This window comes from Castor canadensis, chromosome 2, assembly GCF_047511655.1.
Source record: "Castor canadensis chromosome 2, mCasCan1.hap1v2, whole genome shotgun sequence".
In the NCBI taxonomy this organism is placed as follows: Eukaryota; Metazoa; Chordata; class Mammalia; order Rodentia; family Castoridae; genus Castor; species Castor canadensis.
Window position 1 is genome coordinate 39,053,664 of NC_133387.1, and position 20,414 is coordinate 39,074,077.

General features: G+C 33.6%; 1 protein-coding gene across 10 annotated transcripts in view; it reads right to left on the bottom strand.

Annotated features, from left to right (window-relative positions):
• Window positions 1-20,414, bottom strand: part of Foxp2 (forkhead box P2) — a 571,690-nt gene that overhangs the window by 463,731 nt on the left and 87,545 nt on the right. The window contains exon 3 of one of the 10 annotated variants that reach the window (XM_074064610.1): window positions 9,130-9,188. The exons of the other annotated variants lie outside the window; for them this stretch is intronic. The gene's annotated coding sequence lies outside the window, so the exon portion shown is untranslated. The remainder of the gene's footprint in view (window positions 1-9,129; window positions 9,189-20,414) is intronic. 10 annotated transcript variants of the gene reach the window in all.

Here is a 20,414-nt window from a genome sequence, read left to right on the forward strand (position 1 = left end):
CTACACTAGTTAAAAGTAAAAACACAGTAGTTCAAATAACCTTAGTCAAGAATATTATTTCTTATAATCAGAAAAATGCTCAAAATTGTCTATTCTCTCAAGCAAGGGTTTCTGTCTATATTTACAAGAGATAGATTTTAGAAACAAATTGGTGGTCCTAATAATAACATGCAATTAATTTTGATTATTCAGAGTGGTGGCAGAAACACATTGTTTAAATCTACAAATATTTGAAAACCCCATTTAAATCATCATATATGAAATTCTTGTCTAGCCAACAATTTTTTAAGATGGCTTGCTAGTAGTTCAATAAACTAATTTGAAATTTACCCTTTCCCATATGATAAAAGCTCTAAGGCATAAGTGAAATGGCCAAAGGTCAGCAACATGAGGAAGTTAAGTCAGAAAGAGCGAGTTCCTGAATAATCCTTTCTTGAATAACTAAGAGATGATTGTGGGTTGCATTTACAAAAAATAATTAAAAGGATCTTTAGCATTTAAGCCCAGATCAGAATTTTACTGCTTTTTGCTCAAGGTCACTTCAAGACTTCCAGAGAAATAGAAAGTATAATGCAATCCTTAATGTGAATTATGAATAGCACAAAGAGAGGATTTTAGAGACTTAAAAATCAGTATCATTTCTTAGTGAAATTTGAAATAAGTCTCCATATTTTAATTTTATTTTATCAAACTATTTCAGCCTGTTTTCTGAGATGGCTAGGCATTAAGTAATATATGACTGTGAATTCCTTGAGGGTGGAAAGTGTGACTGGACCCTTATATTTCTACTTCAGTTCATAGCACTCAACAAAAGAAATAAAAACCCCATTCACCATACACAAATTTCCTGGACTAGAGAGTTCTTTTGAAAAGCAAGTATGAAGATGTATGTTGGTATGTGAGTGAGTGCTAGTTTTTCAATCTTTACAATGTCATGAGATATAAGACCATCGTACAATGGGGAGGAATGAGATTCAGAGACCACAAATAACTTTTCAAGAATTGTGTAGCTAATACATTGCAGAACTGCAAGTCAAATGCCAGCCTTACTAACTCAGTCTTCAAGGAATTTTCTACAGCTGTACTTTCTAATCCAAGAATCACTAGTCACGTTGCTGCTGAGCACTTGAAATGTGGCTAGCCTGAATTGAATAAGAAGATAAGTGTAAAATATACAATGGATTTCAAAGAAAAAAATGATGAAAATATAAAACAGTTCTCTAACAATGCTTATATCAATTTTACATTGATAATGTTTTGGATATATTGGTTAAGTAAAATGTATTACCAAAATTAATTTCATTGCTTTTTGAGTTTTTTAATTAATGTGGTTATTAAAAATTGTAATTATACTTGTGGCTTGCATAATATTCCTATCAGGCATACTGATCTACAGGAGGGGAAAATATGGTATTTTTTTAACATGATAGATTCAGTATTAAGTACATAAGATATCACGATGGTAGTGACTAACGCTATCCCTCAATGTACTTTTTTCTATAGGGTGTTAAGCTGATTCTTATGGATTTAATATAAAAAAAAGAAAATATAGAAAGCCACATCAGAGTGAGGAAACAGTGCAAGGAACAGGCAGCTGAGTAAGTTGGAGAAGAGAACAGAAAAAAAGGAGAAAAGATCAGTTATATCAAATTTATAAAGGTATTTAGCATCATTCGAAAAATATTGGACCCATAATCAGTTTCTGAAGACAGCTTGCTACAGTTTGGATTTTAAGTGTCACTCTAGGGTCTGTACCTAGAAAGCTCCATCACAGTATGGTTCTGTTGGGAAGTGGTGAAAGCTTTAAAAAAATGAAGCCAACTGGGAAGTCTTCAGTTTATTGTGGGTATGCCTTGAAGGAGATAAGGGGAACCAACTGTCTTAATCTTTCTCTCTTGTTTTCTGGTCATGAAGCAAGTGAGTGGTTTTTCTCTGCCACGCATTTCCACCTCAGTGTGCTGCCTTGACACATACCCAATGGTACCTGGCTAATACATTATGGACTGGAAAGCCTGAAACCATAAGATAAAATAAACATTTTCTCTTTTTGAGTTGATTGTCTTTGGTTTTGTTATAGTAACAGAAAGATGGTTAACACATAGCTCTCACTGGACTATATGGAACATAGGTAGACTGGGGTAAGGAAAGTCTGGGGATGGCAGGGAAGGAAGCTAACATTTATTAAGGGTTTTGCCTGCATTATCTAATTTGGTTATTGTTTCTTACAGATGAAAAAAAGAAAAAGAAAATATCCATTATCACACAAATGGCCATTTATCCTCAGTAGCTACCCAAAAAATGACAGCAATAAGTATTGATACAGATAATCTGAAAAGTGATAGGAAAATTTAGAGGTGTCATCTCTTCCTTTTTATCTGTAAATTAAGTGATGGCATTTAATTGAACCTAAAGGACTGAAAATGGATAAGGGTCCTGAAAATAGTAGAAAAAAATTGTAGTAGCTATGGGAATGAAAAAATGGAAGGAGCTAATGGAGAGAAAGTCATAGAAGGATTGGTAAGAGTTGTTAAACATCTGTTAAATAGTGATAAAGTCAGACACAATTTATTGAGTTCTTATTATGTGCATGGAAGTGGCTGAGCATTTTATATGCATTGTTTCATTTAATCCTCAAGACATCTAATTAACCTAGCATAATTAGATATTCCTATATTACACATGCAAATTAGAGATTAAACAACTTGACCTTTCATTACAAACACATAATTCAAACCCATTTCTGTCTGTCTCCATCTACTTAACCAGGACTCCAATGGTTCTGTAATCTAAAACCTCAGTCTGTTACAAGAGAAGAAGGCCCCTCATATTGCAAAAGAAGACATGCTGAGGTCTAAAGAGCTTGAAATGACATACCTAGATCTCAAAACCACTCCATGACAATCCCAGAACTAAATCCGGATTTCAAAATCGCAGATATAGTGCTCGGTGTGAACATGTAACAAAATGGCTCTCTTGAAAACCTATCTGAACATCTGTAACAAACCTGAATCAGGTAATGACATGCATGATCCATGCCTTACACACTGGAGCCAAAACATGTGGCATAGTGACTTGAATATAAAAGGAACTAAATAAATATTTTTAAAAAGAAAAGAAGAAAGACATGAAGGGAAGGAAAGGGAGAAGGAGGAAAAAGAAGCCAAAAAAAGAGAAAGGGGACAGGGGAGAAGGAGAGAAAGACATTGTAGTTTTGGGAGAATGTTCATTTCTTACAAAGCTTGATTGTGATCAAATTCCTTGACTTAGAACTGACAAGGTGCCTGTGTTCAATATTTGACTGCTTTAGGATACAATCAAGTATTGCCTCAAATTTATAATAAGACATTTACCCTATTTCCATATTCTTGTTCCCCAGGGAATTTTCCACCATTGTTTAACTTCAGAATTTCAGTGCAAGATGGAATAGATGGTTCACTTGTTATTCAACTGGAATGTAATATGGTTGTAACCTTTTTAGTGACTTAGCAGTATATGGGTATATGGGTCTAGAAAAAGTAAGTCTTTGTGAACATTCAGAAGAAAATAATCACGATCCTTTATGAACAAGGTAGGTAAACTAAATTAAGAAAAAACAAATAAACAAAATGCACCAGTAAAATTAATCAATTCAAAGTTACTCTCTCTCTCTCTCTCTCTCTCTCATGTGTGTGTGTGTGTGTGTGTATGTGTGTTTCCCCAAATTCCTTCAGTTATGAAAGACATCAGTATTTGGAAAAAACATTTTAAGTAGTATGGAAATGTATTAATAATGTATTAATAGCAATATGAAGAATTTACAAGAAGAAATTGAAGGAAAATCTAAAATACATAATACTATGTAACTTCATTGAAGTCACAAGGGATGTGAAATAACATTAACTATGAAATTTCTTTTTTTTTTTTCAGTGTTGAAGATCAAACGTGGACTTTCCACATGCTACACAAGCACTGCACATTCTCAGTCCTTGGTTTACTAAAGTGGGGTCTCACTGTGTAATCCAGGCTGGTCTTGAATTTGTATTCCTCCTGCTTTCACCTCCTGAGTGCTGGGGTTACAGGTATGCATTAACATGCCCAGTTGAAATTCCTACATTTGCACAAGCAAACAGAAATGATATAATGACTTTCAATATTGGCATTAGCTAAATGACTCTATCACTACAATAGGCATTGTGAAATCTATAAATATCACTTTTTATTGAGGTTTGGCAAATAATGCACTCTCCTTAGAGTGTTTCCTGTCTCTCTACTTGTCATACCAAAATCCTCAGCCAACTAAAGTGTGTTTATGTAGTATAGTAGACAAGATAGAAGATTCAGAACAACTTTGATGAATTGTTAAGGTGGTCAAATACTATATCCGTATCAGGATCAAGACTCAGAGATATAGAAAAGTGTTATTAAAAGTGTAGAAGGGGCTGGTAGAGTGACTCAAGTGGTAGAGTAACTGCTAGCAAGCATACAGCCTGGAGTTCAAACCCCAGTACCACCAAAAAAACAAAAATATATAGAGTCCATTTTAGTTTGACCTTAATTCTTTATGTCTTGCCAGCAACCTCTCCCTTAGGAACTTGTTTGCTTAAATAGACGGCATTTGTTCTATCTTATAAATAAGTTTATCATTAAAGATTATCACTTGAAGGTATAAATCCAAAGATACCTGGAGATACCTACTTTGAAGTCAACTGAGCTAATTTTAATTGAGGGATGAATGGATGAAATTCATAATCTAATGTGAAAAATGTATAATTTTAGGCTATTAAGTAGTTATAATCTAAGGCAGAATATGTAATGGGTGATATACCCTCTACACTACCTTCCTTATGATGATCTACTTGATATAAAATATTTTATAAAAAGAGTAGAGGAGTTTCTTCCATGTGACTTCATGCGTGAAAAAAAGTCAGGCTAACAAGGAAAGTCTACATTCCACAGAGAGAAAGAAAGAAGGAGCATCAGGAATCAAGAAAGAAGTGACAGGACAAGAAGAAACAGAAGGGCAATACAGAGAAAAGTAGGAAACAGTCTGAAGCTGCAAGCCTGACTCCCTGACTTCCTGTTAGGGAACAGGAACCCACAACCACAAGTTAAGTCAAGCAGCCTTGGTGACAATAGACTGGCAGTCTTAGCTTCAGAAAAACCCCACAGTTCTTGTAAATATAAATCTAGTAAAGACATTTGATGTGACACTCACTTCTCTGGCATAGCATTCTGGTTTTATAGAAGAAATCCATTTATATTGCTTCCCATAGTTTGAAGTGCCATAGCCATTTACTATCTTGAGCAGGGGTTACTGTTTAATGATGATCTACTCTGGAGACTTGAAAAAGAGAAACCATCACAAGCCAGGGAACCTGGAGAAACTCTGGCACAGCATAAAAGAGGGCAATGGCTATGAGAAGCAGTCACTGAGAGCTGGAGGACTGGACACAGACTCCCTGAGAACTATAAGCAGCAAGGGGCTCAAGCAAGGAGAGTGAAGTAGTCCGTGGCCACACGTACTGGAGTAAGGAGTGAGCCCTTGGCCAGCAGATTGCACATCCTTCAGAGCTGCTTCCACATGAGGTATGACTGAGCCCAGGTCCTGTGGATTGCTCAGTTTCCCCAGCCTCCTCCATTCTACTGCTGGGTAGTATCTGAAAATGATGTTAACAGCAGGCAGAGTGTCCAGTTCCTTCAGTCTTCCCCATCTATCTCAAAACTGACTGTTGGTTTACTTTTCCACTTTGTGATGCACCCAGGAGATGCCCCCTTGGCTTGGACATTTGCCACCTCTGAGTATATAAACTTGATGGCCTCAAGAATGCATGGGTATGTGCTCAGCCCACAGGCTGCAAAGCAACTTGGGACCTACTGTGCCCACAGAACACAAAAGGAAGTTTGTAAAGGGAATGTAGCCTTGTTTCAGGTCAATCCACCCCTCCACCCATGTATAGCATACCAAGCTTCAGAGGAGCTACAATAGATTTCAGCTATGTCCACTATCTCTCCTGGATCTAGAAGACATAGAGGAAAGAAGCTCCTGCAATAATGTTTTTCTCTTTTCTTTTTACTATATAGCTAATATGTGTGTGTGTGTGTGTGTGTGTGTGTGTGCGTGTAGCTACATTTTGTCTTTTAGATTCTTTTACGTTTTAATTTTTATTCCTCTTCTTACTTTTATCTAATTTTATTAACCTGTCTTTAATTATAAACAGATTTTTAAGTCTCTTGCTCTTCTCCTCTTCCTCATATTCTTTTCCTTTCTTTTATTTAACCTTGCTTCTTTCATCACTTTCCCACTCCTCTTTATTTAAATAGTTTATTAACACTGCTTACACTTTTATTTATTTTTAAACATTTTTGTTAGCATATAATAGTTGTATGGAGGGGTTAAATGTGACATTTCCATATAGTGTACAATGTACCCCAATTTAGTTCATCCCCTCCATTATTCTCCCTCTTTCCCTTCCTCTCCCTTTCCTCTTCCTCTTTTTAAAATGATTTTTATAGGTTTCAATGTTCCATATTCATATGTGTGTAGAAAACACATCAATCATATTCACCCAATTTTACCTTCTCCATTACCCTTCCCGTCACACTAGTCATCTCCCATTAACATGACTTGTTTTATATATCACTGTTTTTCATTGTTTGTCTGTTCATTGTTCAGTGGAGTTTTAATTTTTGACTTCATAGTTTATTTTACATTACTTTATTACTATCTATGATTATTTACAGCATAGGACCTGTCTTTAATTGGCTTTTATTTTATTTCTATATCTAGTTTATTTTGGTGTTATTGTTATTACAATAGTTAATTTACACCTCTCTGAGTGGCAATAGGGATCAATCCCTCAAGTGTAGGATATCACTAAGAAAACCGCCATGTAAAACTGGAAGATGGATCCATACCAACATATGCACAAATCACAATACAGAAATACAAGAAATATGAAAAAAACAAGGTAATATGACTCCTCCAAAAGTTCTTAATGCCTCAGTAACTGAATCCACATAGTGCAATGAATGAAATGACAAAATATTCAAAATCTAGTTCTAAAAAATGATCAGTGACCTCAAAGCAGATTCAAATAAACAGATGAAGGAAGTAAGGAATTCCATTCAAGATGTGGATGAGAAATTCAGCAATTTGGACAAGAAATTCAGCAAAGGGATACAAATTCTGAAAGAAAAAAACAGAAATTTTTGAAATGAAAAGCTTGATAAATCAAACACAAAATTTGTGATGTAAAGTATCACCAATAGGCTAGAACAGAAGAAGGCTATCAGGGATTGAAGAAAACGTTGAGGAATTCTTACTTCAGATAGCAGTAGAATAAAAGATAGCAATAATACCTACAACATTCAGAAGTTCTGGAGCATGATTAAGATGGCAAACCTATTACTCTGTGATATAGAAGAAAGAAACAAGGTAGAGACTAAAGGTATAGCAAATCTATTCCATGAAACTATACCAGAAAAATTATCAAATCTAGGGAAAAATATATTTCCTAGTAAAAGAGGCATTTATATTCCTGAGTAGACATAACCAAAAAAAAAAAAAACTCTCTGCAATATTCTAAATAAAATATCAAGAGTATAGAACAAAGAAAAATACTAAAAGCTTTAAGAATAAAGTACCAAATTACTTACAAAGTTGAAACTTTCATGGTATAACAAATCTCTCAGTTGGAGCCTTAAAGGACAGGAGAGCATGGACTGAAGTATTTCAGGTCCTGAAACAAAATAACTTCTAAGCAGGATTACTGTATCCAGAAAAGCTATGCATTAAAATCAAAGAAGAAATAAAGAACTTCTATCATAAACCTCTAAAGCAATGCATAGATACTAAACATTGCAGATGATACTTCAAGCAATACCACAACAGAAAAGAAAGATATACACAAACATGAGAGCTAGCAGAATAATAAGCCTCAAGGGAATAATGGATAATTAAGAATTAGGAAAGAAATGAACATTATTAACTCAGTATATCAGCAAAACTCTAAGATGAAGGTATAAATTACTACAGATATTTCAATTATAATCCTAAATTTAAATAATCTTAATTCTCTAAGTAAAGAACATTGACTTTCTGAGTAGATCATAAACAAGATCTGGCTGGGAGTGGGGCACATGCATGTAATCTCAGTACTTAGGTGACAGGACAGTAGGATCTTGAGTTAGAAGCCACCCTGGGCAAAGTTAGTGAAACCTTACCTCAAAAACAAAATAAACAAAAGGGCTAGGGATATGGCTCAAGGGATAGAGCACTTGCCTGCCTGTGGATCTGATTCTCAGCATTGTCCCCCACTCCCAAAAAAAAAAAATTCATTTGTTTGCTGTCTTCAAGAAACTCACCTCATGGGACAGACACGCATAGACTGATAATGAAAGGAAGGAAAATAATATTCCAAGCAAATGGAATCTGAAAATAAGCATGAGTAGCCATACTCATAACTGACAAAGCACACTTCAAGTCAAAATCACTCAGATGGGATAAAGAAAATCATAACAAATTAAGGAAAGAATAGTCCATCAAGAAGATATAATGAGGGCTAGGAGAGTGGCTCAGTGGTAGACACCTGCCTAGAAAGCATGAAGCCCTGAGTTCAAATCCAAGTATCATCAAAGAAGACATAAAGATTGTAAATATATACGCACCAAATGATGGTGCAACCAATTTCGTAAAACAAACACCACCATACAAAAAGGGACAGACAGGTCCAGATACAACAATAGTGAGTGATTTCAATACCCCAGTCTCATCAATAGATAGTTACCTATACAAAAAAAAAGAAAGAAAGAAACCTCAGAGTTAAATTATACTATAGATCAAAGGGATTTCACAGACATCTACAGAATATTCTACTCAACAGCTGTGTAGTAAACATTATTTTCAGCCTATGGAACTTTTCCTAAAAAGGATTATATTTTAGGTCACAAACCAAGTCTTAACAAATACAAAAAAAAGCTGAAATAATTTCTTGTATCTTACCAAAGGAGTAAAACCAGAAATCAATAGTCGATGAAATTACAGAAACTACAAACACATGGAGATTGAACAATACAGTGTTGAATGTTGAAAAAAATCACTGGAAAATGAAAATACATCTAGAATCAAATGAAAATGAAACCTCAACTTACCAGAATCTTTGGGATACAGCAAAGGTGGCTTGAAGAGGGAAGTTTATACCTATAAGTGCCTACATAAAAAAATAAGACAGACGTCAAATGAATACCCTAATGGTACAACTCAAGGTCTTAGAAAAACAAGAACAAGTCAAACCAAAATTTGGTAGCTGGAAAGAAATAATACAAATCAGGGCAGGAAGTGGAGGCAAAATTGACAAACCCTTACCCAAACTAACCAAAAGACAGAAAAAGCACAAATTAATAAAATTAGAGATGAAAAAGGATATCCAGAGCATCATTAGGGAATATTTTGAAAATTTATACTCTATAAAATGGAATATGTAGAAGAGATGGATAAATTTGTGCATGCATATGAAGTACTAAAATTGGCACAAGAGGCTATGAACAACCTAACTGAAACAGACTTAAAATGAACATTGAGATTGAAGCAGTAATAGAATGTCTCTCGACAAACAAAAGCACAAGACCAGATGGATTCACTGATAAATTTTACCAAAGCTTCAAAGAAGGACTAACATCAATTCTCTTTAGCTTATTATATAAAATATATAGAGAAAGAACACTCTAAATTCATTCTATGAAGAAAGTATGAGTCTGATACAAAACTGGATAAAGATACAACCAAAAAGAAAAGAAAACTGCAGGCTGATTCCCTTTATGAGCATAGATACAAAAAACCCTCAATAAAATATTTACAAACTAAAGTTAACAATATATTAAAATGATCATGTACCTTATTTAAGTTGGTTTAATTCCAAGAATAAAAGTCATTCCAAGGATGGTTGGACATACATAAGTAAATAAACATAAAAGAGCATATGAGCAGAATGAAGGGGAAAAAAATCACATAATTATCTCAATAGATGCAGAAAAAGCCTGTGACAAAATTCAGTACCTCTTTATAATAAAAACTCTGAAGAAATTAGGAATAGAGCATACCTCAAAATAATAAAGGTAATATATGTTGAAGCTATGAACAACATAATACTAAGTGGGGAAAACTGAAAGCATTTCTCCTAAAATAAGCAACAAAATAAGAATGACCTTTACAAACAGGAAAGGAAGAATTCAGTTGTCCCTGTTTGCACATGATAGGATCCTATACTTGAAATCTTCTAGACTCAACTAGAAAATTCTTAGATCTGATAAATGCTTTCAGCAAAGTGTCAGTATATAAAATCAACATACAAAAATCAGTAACTTCACTATATGCCAATAGCAAACATTAGGAGAACAAAATCAGGAAAACAATCCAATTTACCATGACCTCAAAAAATAAATAAATAAACCTAAGAAGAAACCTAACCAAGGAAGAGAAAGACCTCTACAATGAAAGCTATGAAACACTGGAGAAAGAAATTTAAGACACTAAAAAATCAAAAGATCTCTTGTGTTCATGTTTCAGCAGAAATAATATTATAAAAATGGTCATATTATCAATAGCTATATACAAATTTAATGCAATCCCCATCAGAATTCCAATGAAATTCTTCACAGAAAGAGAAAAATCAATGGTAAAATTCACATGGAACCAAAAAAGACCCAAAATATTTTTTTTTTCTGATTTTTATTTTTTTTTTGTCATTTTATTTTTTTTTTATTATTTTTTTTTCATTTTTCTTTTATTATTCATATGTGCATACAAGGCTTGGTTCATTTCTCCCCCCTGCCCCCACCCCCTCCCTTACCACCCACTCCACCCCCTCCCGCTCCCCCCCCTCAATACCCAGCAGAAACTATTTTGCCCTTATCTCTAATTTTGTTGTAGAGAGAGTATAAGCAATAATAGGAAGGAACAAGGGGTTTTGCTGGTTGAGGTAAGGATAGCTATACAGGGCATTGACTCACATTGATTTCCTGTGTGTGGGTATTACCTTCTAGGTTAATTCTTTTTGATCTCACCTTTTCTCTAGTTCCTGGTCCCCTTTTCCTATTGGCCTCAGTTGCTTTAAGGTATCCGCTTTAGTTTCTCTGCATTAAGGGCAACAAATGCTAGCTAGTTTTTTAGGTGAAGACCCAAAATATTTCAAGTAACGTTGAGCAAAAAGGGTAATGCTGGAGGTGTTAGGATACCCAATTTCAAATCATACTACAGAGACATAGTACAAAAACAGCATAGTACTGGCACAAAACAGACACATAGACCAATGGAATGGAACAGAAGACCCCAAAATAAACCCAGACAACTACAGCCATCTGGTTCTTAACAAAGATGCCAAAAATATACGTTGGAGATAAAACTACCTCTTTAACAAGTGGTGCTGAGAAAATAGGATGCGCACATATAGAAGACTGAATCTACATTCCTATCTTTTAACCTGTACAAAAATCAAAAATCTTTCTGAAATGGATCAAAGAATTCAATATAAGACCTGAAACTGAAATTACTACAGAAAAACATAGGGAAAACACTTAAATATATAAGTGTGAGCAATAATTTTCTGAATAGGACTCCAATATCTATGGATATAATAACAAAAATTAACAAATGAGATTGCACCAAATTAAAAAGCTTCTTCATATCAAAGGAAATAATTATCAAAATGAACACACAACCTATAGATGGGAAAAAATATTTGCCAGGTATTCACCTGAGAGGGATTAATACCCAAAATATATTTTAAAAATCAAAAAATTAAATTCTAAAAGCACAAATAATCCAATTGATAAATGGGCAAATAAACTAGTCACCTCTTTGAAGAAATACAAAAGGCCAATAAACACACACATACACACACACATATTTTGTTGGTGGGAATGCAAAAGTCCAACTACCATGGAATCAGTATAGAGGGTCCCTGCAAATGAAAACCATATGATCGAACTATAGCACTCGGGGGTATATAGAGAGGAATAAAAGTAACATATAATAGAGATATCTGCGTATCTTTGCTTATTGCAGCACTATTCACAATAGCTAAGCTATAAAATCACCCTAGGAATGGGGGTGTTGCTCAAGTGATAAAGCATCGCACAAGGTCCTGAGTTCAAATCCAGTAATATCAAATATATACATATATATGTATACATATAATTAATAATATTTATCTAAACTAGATAATGTTGCCAACAAAATACTATTCTTTCACATATCTATCACATTTGAATTTCCCTATAATCCATGACACATGAATCTTATATTTTATTATGTTTTTAAATAAATCAAAATTTAAAAGAGTCACTATTAGAGAAGAAGCTAACACGAGTATTTTTAGTTTAGCATCACCCAATTTTAAACAAGATAAGAATCAATCAAAACTGGACTTTTTGTGTTCCCCCAAAAATTTGTATGTTAAACCTGTAACCTTCAGTATTATGGTATGTTCAAATACAGCCTTTGAAAGTATATATGTTGAGATGGAGTCTTGAGAATGGAAACTTCCTGATTGGCTTAGCGCACATATAAGAAGAGACACAAGTTGTCTCTCATGCTTCACTCACTTGCTCACTCATGCCTCTCTATCCCACTGCCACCAGAAAGAGAACCTAAACCTGATCTTGTACTTCAGCCTCCAGAACAATGATAAATAATACTCTGCTGTTTATGCTAACCGTCTGGTACAAGTTGACTATCTCTAATCTGAGTATCATATTAGTGTTCAAAAAGTTTAGGATTTTGGAGCATGTTGGATTTAGGATTTTTGAATTAGGGATGTTGAACTAGTAAAACCTATGCATATATTCCCAAATCTAAAACCTCCTATATCTAAAACTGGTACAAAGCATTTTGATATAGCAAGCAAAGTTGCCTAAATATTTGAATTTACAAGCTTCAGGTGTTATTGATCCTAGATCCACTTCAAAATAATACATGTGTTAAGAAAAAACTTTTTACAAACAAGCAAGAGTGGACTAATCAAAGGGGAAGGTCATATAAGTAAGTGGTGATGAAGTTAAGAGTGCATCAGCGCCACTTGCAGAGTTTGTTGAAGTACAGATCACTAACTCTGCATCAGTTTCTGATTCAACATGCATGGGGTGGGATCCAAAATGGCCATATATTTAATACCAGTTCTCAAGTGATCTCATGCCATGTTTTGCAAATAACTGCTAAAATTGATAAATTATAAGTCACAACTTATGTAGAACACAGACTGGAGCTAAAAAAATACATTTGCAGAATACTCATCTGCATTTCCAAGATTTTAAGCAAGGGTACCTAAAATGGAATGTGTTTTCAAAGGAATTTTTTTTAGTTCCCAGTTTACTTGAATAATAATCAGATTTGGGAATTAGTTGTCTAAAATTACCAAATTAACAAAGAAATTAGGTTTCATTCCTTTAATTAGATGAAATAGAGAAAAATAGGTTAAGAAAATATTATTTAGTTAAAGGTCCTTGCAAAATTTAGGTAATATGGAACATATAATTAAAATTACAAGTTTTTATTTCCAAAGTATACTAGTTGTCATAAAATAGTCTGTTATTTTGAACATGTTTGATATGCAGCTCTAAAATCCTGTCAGTATCACACATTGACTTAATAAGCACTTCTTTTTTTGGCAGGATAAATGTAAAGCAATCGAGCCCTAGGCAGAATCATCACACACAAAACAGATACTGCAACATATGTATCACAAAAGGGATGTACGAATTTAATAATGATCAACTGAGAAGAACAAACATTACTGAAGAATAGAAAGCTTCAGTAATGTTTATTTAATGAAATGAATGGATGAAATAACTTTAAAATATCAACAATGAAAAGAAAAGAGAAAAATGGGAGGAGATTCAAGAAAGATCAACAGAGAAAGTGAGTAGGACCAAAGTAAATGTGTTAAACTATCATAGTGAGACACCTTACTATGTACAATTAATATACAATAATGAAAAATCTATAAGGAGTTATATAATGAACAATATATCACTTATACAATCATCTCTAAATATGACATATACATAAAGTCATTACCTGCAGCAACGAAAGTATGTTGATAAAGCTACATTTTATCTACTGAATGAACATAAGTAAAATTAGGCTTAAATGCAATAGGAATGAAATCACTAGAATGTACACATACATAAGATGTGGGCATGGTGATGAATAAAGCCAAAACTGACACTGACACTTTCTTTTTTTAAAATTATTCATTTATTCACATGTGCATACATTGTTTGGGTCATTCCTCCCCCTGCCCCCCTCCTGCACCCTCTCCCCCCTCTGCCCCCCTCAGTTCCAGGTAGGTCCTGCTCTGCCCTTATCACTAATTTTGTTGAAGAAAAAACACAAGCATGTCATAACACATGTGGACACTGCCACTTTCTGTGTGCAAACTAAAGCCAGTCTCCTGATCTCTGTCTCTCTTCCTTCAACTATACAATGTCACTCAATAATTTTCTTCCCTGTAGCATAAATAAAGTGTCCTACACTTCATGCACTTCTGTTATTGCTTATAATATTCACCTGGTTATTTGCCCCTGTGCAAAATGACTGCCTGGATCTGGACTTCACACTTATTTTTTAGAATGCCAGAGGACTGACCCATAAACATTAACCAACCCATTTAGTTGAGTTTGGTTAAATGGGTTTTCCTTAGATATCTTTCAAAAATCAGAAAAAATGGGTCAAAAATCTAATATTAAAGTATGCATATCTATATATAGAGAAAGACGAGAGAGAGAGATAGAATATGTCAAATATGTAGATTACTTGGACAAAGTTGTTTTGTGAAAAAATAAAAATTTAATTATCTCTTATTTTGATTATGTCTTAGATCTCTGCTCTTAATAGCATCATAAATGTATTTCAGTTAATCCCAAAGATTTAATAAAAGGAAAAATTACTTGTCTAGCTATTTTTAAAAGCCTCAAAAGTATATTTCATATACACTTAATGTCAACAAACTAGAAAAATGGAAAATAACTGAATTTTCTACCTATCAGCACATCAATTATTTGGCATTTAATTCAAAACAAAAGACCAGTGAAGAAAAGGAAAGAGGGGAGGCAGGATTTGTCTCATAAATCTTTCAGTATCCACACAATAAGTGTGAATAAATACTGTTGTTATTTTTTTCATGTAGCATGGAGGATTCAGTCGTATCTTCTCTCATTAATTCAACTGAATTAGGTTTTCCTTATATACAAAGGAAAAAAAAATTTCAAAAGATAAAAACCAAAAAGAAAAAATCAATGAAATAAAACAATGTTAAGAAGCAACATTTAAGAGGAAATCAAAGGAGAGGAGAGCAGTTAAAAAGACTGAAAGAAAGATAAAGAGCAAAGGATTTAAAAATTAAACAGAAGGGAAAAGATTAAAGAAGGAAAGGCAAAAAGCAATGCAGCAGGATTTAAGAAGCCAGTAAAAAGAAAAGACATGCCGTGACGACAAAGGAATAACAAGTGCCGAAGAGAAAACACTCCACGTAATGAAGAGAAGAAGAAAGTAAAATAAATTAATTTTAAAGCACATTATAGGAAAGATACAATGGTAATGGATTTTCAATTTTTTTATCTTCTTTGCTGTGTTATTGACAAAAAGAAAAATCAGTCCCTAGGCATAGCAGATTTAGAACAAAATTTTTTATGTATAGGGAAACAGCACGGTTTAGTAAAATGTCACTGCTACTGGCAGGTCTTGAAGCACTGCACAAGTAAGTTACTTTATCTATCCCACACTATCTATATCTCTCAACTTTCTAATTGATACATTTAAGCAATCCTCACGTTTCTTCTGATATTCTTAACTAATGTACTTAATGCATAAAGCAAAACTGTATTCAAAAAATAAAGTCAAAAGGGCAGGAAGTGTGGCTCAAGAAGTACAGCAACTGCCTAGCAAGCACAAGGTGCTGAGTTCAACCCCTTGTACCTCAAAATAAAAAAAAAAAAAAAGATACAGAAAAGCTTGTTATATAGCATGTACTATAAATAATGATAATATATCTACCGGCTTTGAAGATCAATGGCCTACAAGGGTAGAAATTGAAATATAAGAATTCATCAAGATCCTAGACCAGATATCAGGAATAGGTGCACAATGAAAGCTTACTGAATGAGCAGATGAGTATGAAGCAAATAAAACATCACTGTTACAACTTAGTCCAGGGCTTTACATTTATGTATGCTTATTCCTACTGAGGTGTAGAGAATTCCCTCTATGTTGAGTAGAGTAAGCTAATGTGATTACTTCAAGTTTATGCCGCACCTTTTTCTAATTAAAATTTCTCTTCCAACAAACTTAGTTCAATACAACATTAAATAATAATGAAGCAGTAAATACTAAAATGATAAAGCTTTTTATAAAATTTTAAATAATGATGAGTAAAGTACAAATTACTATTGATTTCTATATATGTTGCTTTATAAAACAACCTTGATTATCTCTAAAATATAAAAAGAAGTTAATGTACAACTTAGAAGACAGTTTGAATTTCCTACAAACATAAGCTTAGTCTCAACACATGACCCAGAAGTAGTACTGCAGGTATTTACAGTTGAAAACTGAGGTCCACAAAAAGATCCATATCAGAATGTTTACTGCAACTTAATTTATAATTACCAACACATGCGAGCAACTGATACACTTTCAATAGGAGAATGGATAAACAATTTATGAAAAATCCATATAATAAAACAAACAATAATAAAAAGAAATGAACTATTCAACCATAAAAAGATATGGAGGAACTTTAGATGCATAATGGTAAGTTAATGGAATCAGTCTTAAAAGAATACATACTATGGTATTCCAACTATATTACACTCTAAAAAAGGCAAAACTATAAGGCAGTAAGTTCAGTTAGTTGCCAGGAGCTCAAAAGGGAGGCAGAGAGGGAAGACAGGCATGGATAGGGGATTTTTTTATATTAATGAAACTACTCTGTATGATAGTAGAAGAGTGGACACATGACATTATATATTTACTAAAAATTTGGAGAACTATAAAATAATAAACTAAATTTATTTATAAATTTATAAAATAAATACAAATAAATCAGGTTATACATTTATAATCCTTCAACAAAAACATTTTATGGGCAGAATGGCATGATATGCTTTGAAAGATTTAGCATTTAAGTATCTGCTTATATATGTACCTCTTATAAAAGCTCAACATTTTTATTCCCATCCTCACCTCAGATCACACTCCAGGAAGTGGGAAACTAGTAGGTATAGGCCATAGCTTCTCTCTTAGAATTTTTTGTATTTAGAGAGTGTTTTTTATCTCTTTCTAAATGTAACTTCAGACCTCATGTAATACACACACACACACACACACACACACACACACACATATAAAATGTAATATATATAAATACACACATATGTATGTCTGTAAAAAATAGAATGAAAAGTTACAATTTAAAACAGAAATGTAATTGGAGTACAGTTATTAAGGCATTCATTTCTTTTCTTTCAGTAAGCCATAAAAATTGTTTATTCAAAACAATAAACCTACAAAGATAGAAAGTTCAAGAGAAAAGATAATAGCAACAAAATTTTAAAAGCTGGAAAGATAACACATAAGTTATAGTTGATCATGCAGACCTCATAAAGGTGACATTGAAGACAAGTCAAAAAGTTACCAGATTTATAGCACAGAAACCCCTAAATTTGTAGCATTAGGTACCCCTGGAAGAAGTTTTATTGAAATCATTTAAGAAGAAACAGGCCTTCCTGTTTCCCTACTCTTAGTCCACAAAAGCAGACAACAGTCCCAAGCAGAAATTAATTTTAATATGGCATCAATTTTTGACTTGTTTATATTTTCCGATATTGAATTTGTTCCTTTATTTCTGTTTTGGATGAACAATAGGAGTGTATCATTAAAAGAGAGAGGAGAAAGGGAGGGAAAGAAAAAAGGAAGGAGGAAGGAAATAAGACATAAAATAGTAAGAATTTGGATTAGTGTGTATTAGTGTGAGTTCTCCAGAGAAACAGAACAAATGGGATATGTCCATGTGTGTGTCTGTGTGTATGTGTGCCTGTGTGTGTGGTAAGAAGGATTGGCTTACACATTCATGGAGACTCAGAAGGTCTATAAGCTACATCTGCATGTTGAAGGATGAAGAAAACAAATGATACAATTCTAGTACAAACCAGAAGGCCTAAGAACCAGGGGATCCACTGGTATAAGTTCCAATCTGAACTGAAGGTCCAAGAACCAGAACTGCAAATGTCTGAGGGCAGGAGAAGATGGATGTCCCAGCCTCAGCTAAGAGCAAATTTGTCATTCTTGACCTTTCTGTTCTGTTCAGGATTTTTATGGATTAGATGAGGACCATCTTCTTTATTCAGTCTGCCTTTGCCTATTCAAATGCTATTGTCTTCCAGAAATGCTCTCACAGATACATCCAGAAATAATGTTTTACCTGCTATCTGGATAGCCATTACCTCAGTCAAGTTTACATATAAAATTAACCATTACAAAGCACAATTCAGTTGCATTCAATAAGGATAAGAGAAATAATTTTAGGATAATAGTACTTGCCATTGTGTTTTCAGGGTTCAAAAAAGAGGGAGCATTAGTAGAATACATCAAATAATTACATATGCCTTCTTTTTCCTCCTTCTATATCCTAATATAAAGCAAAATTTCTTCATTAGATATGCATTCATAAGCATGCATTCATCTGCATGAAATACTCTACAGAGAGTCAGTATAGCAAAAAAAGAACAAGACTGAAAGCAATTGATTATGTTGAGTCTAAAGTAAAATTATTAAATAGTATCATGAATAATCACTGAAACAACACAGTAGATAAAGTCTGTGTTTTATCTACTGTGTTGATAAAGCTCACTAGAGAATTAAAAGAATAAAGATATTATAGTCAATAATGGCCATTTTCTCCTCAAGAAGAATATTACCTAAAATGTTGGTCCCAAAATGTCCTCCAAATAGTGATCAATAAACTACATTTTGTCTTCTGCATTTTTATAGATAATAAGATCAGATGACCACTGATTAAGATAATAAGGAAACTATTCTCAAGTTATCATTAACTTAGAAAAAGAAAATCCTGTAAACATCTTTCTCCAACTATACTAAATAATACTTTCTCCCAAAGGAAAGATGAAGAAAATAGCCAAGTGTATATTTGTAAGACCCATTTCTACATATAAATTTTAAAGTTTACTGTTTTAAGTCTGTATGTCACCAGAATGTAACTTCCATTTTATTTTTTTTATTTATTTATTTATTTTTATTTTATTTTATTTTTGCTGTGCTGAAGATTGAACCCAAGGTCTTACACACACTATGTAAGCAGTGCTGTAACACTAAGTTACATCCACAGCCCAAAGTTTCCATTTGATAGGAAGAAAATCACCTCACTTAAACTTTGAGTCATAGAATGATAAAAGGCTATTGATTTGCCCTGTGATAGGATCAAAGTTATTTAGTTAAGTTTGAGATATAACTTTCCATACAAATGGCAGAATATATTTCTTATAAAACATAAAATGTTTTTTATGACAGCAAAGATATTAAACAGGTGTGCACATGATTTTTGGTACATGGTAGCCAAATGGATCAATACAAGACAAAGGTATCATGAAGCACAGTTAATTAGGTATAGGTTTAGAATATGACAGGGGGAAGTGTACATATGAATGGAGGCTGAGCAAATTTTTTGAATTCCGATTTTCTGGGTGGTTCCCCTTGTCAGATAATGAACTATTACATTTCATTTCTGAATAACTGGGGAGATTAAAGCATTCAACTGTAGCTCATGAATTACTCTGAAAGCTATTCAGAATTTAAATGTTATAAGTGGTCTCTCATTTTTCATTGTCTAATAAATAATATTGTGAATAAATAAACAAATTCATGTATTCCAAATAATAAACCATTCATGAGCCTCCAATTCACTCATTCATTCAATAAATATTTACTGATGTACAAAATGTTAAGCTCTATTCTAAATGACAGCCTGACCAAGACTGCATCTTATATTCTATAAAATTTACAAGATGGTATGGAAATAGGCACTAAGCAAAAATATTTACTTGTCCTAAAGAAACAGAAGGAATGAACTGTGAAAAAGGAGAAGAGAAAAAAGTAGTCAGGAGTTACTTTACACAGTGAGGTCAACAAAGCTCATAAAGAAAGCATCATTGAAACTAAGACTCAACAGATAAGCAGCAGGCCATGGAAGGGCACAGAGGGGACAACTGTAAATACTGGAAATAGTAAACACAAGCTCACCTTGACTCAACGAGGGTGTCAGGAGCTGACAGAAAGCCAGCGATGCCAGGCAGAGCGAGGAAAGGAGGAAGTGTCAATGGATGGGGAAGGAAAGGCAGACAGGAGCCCAATTGTGAAGGTGCTTTGA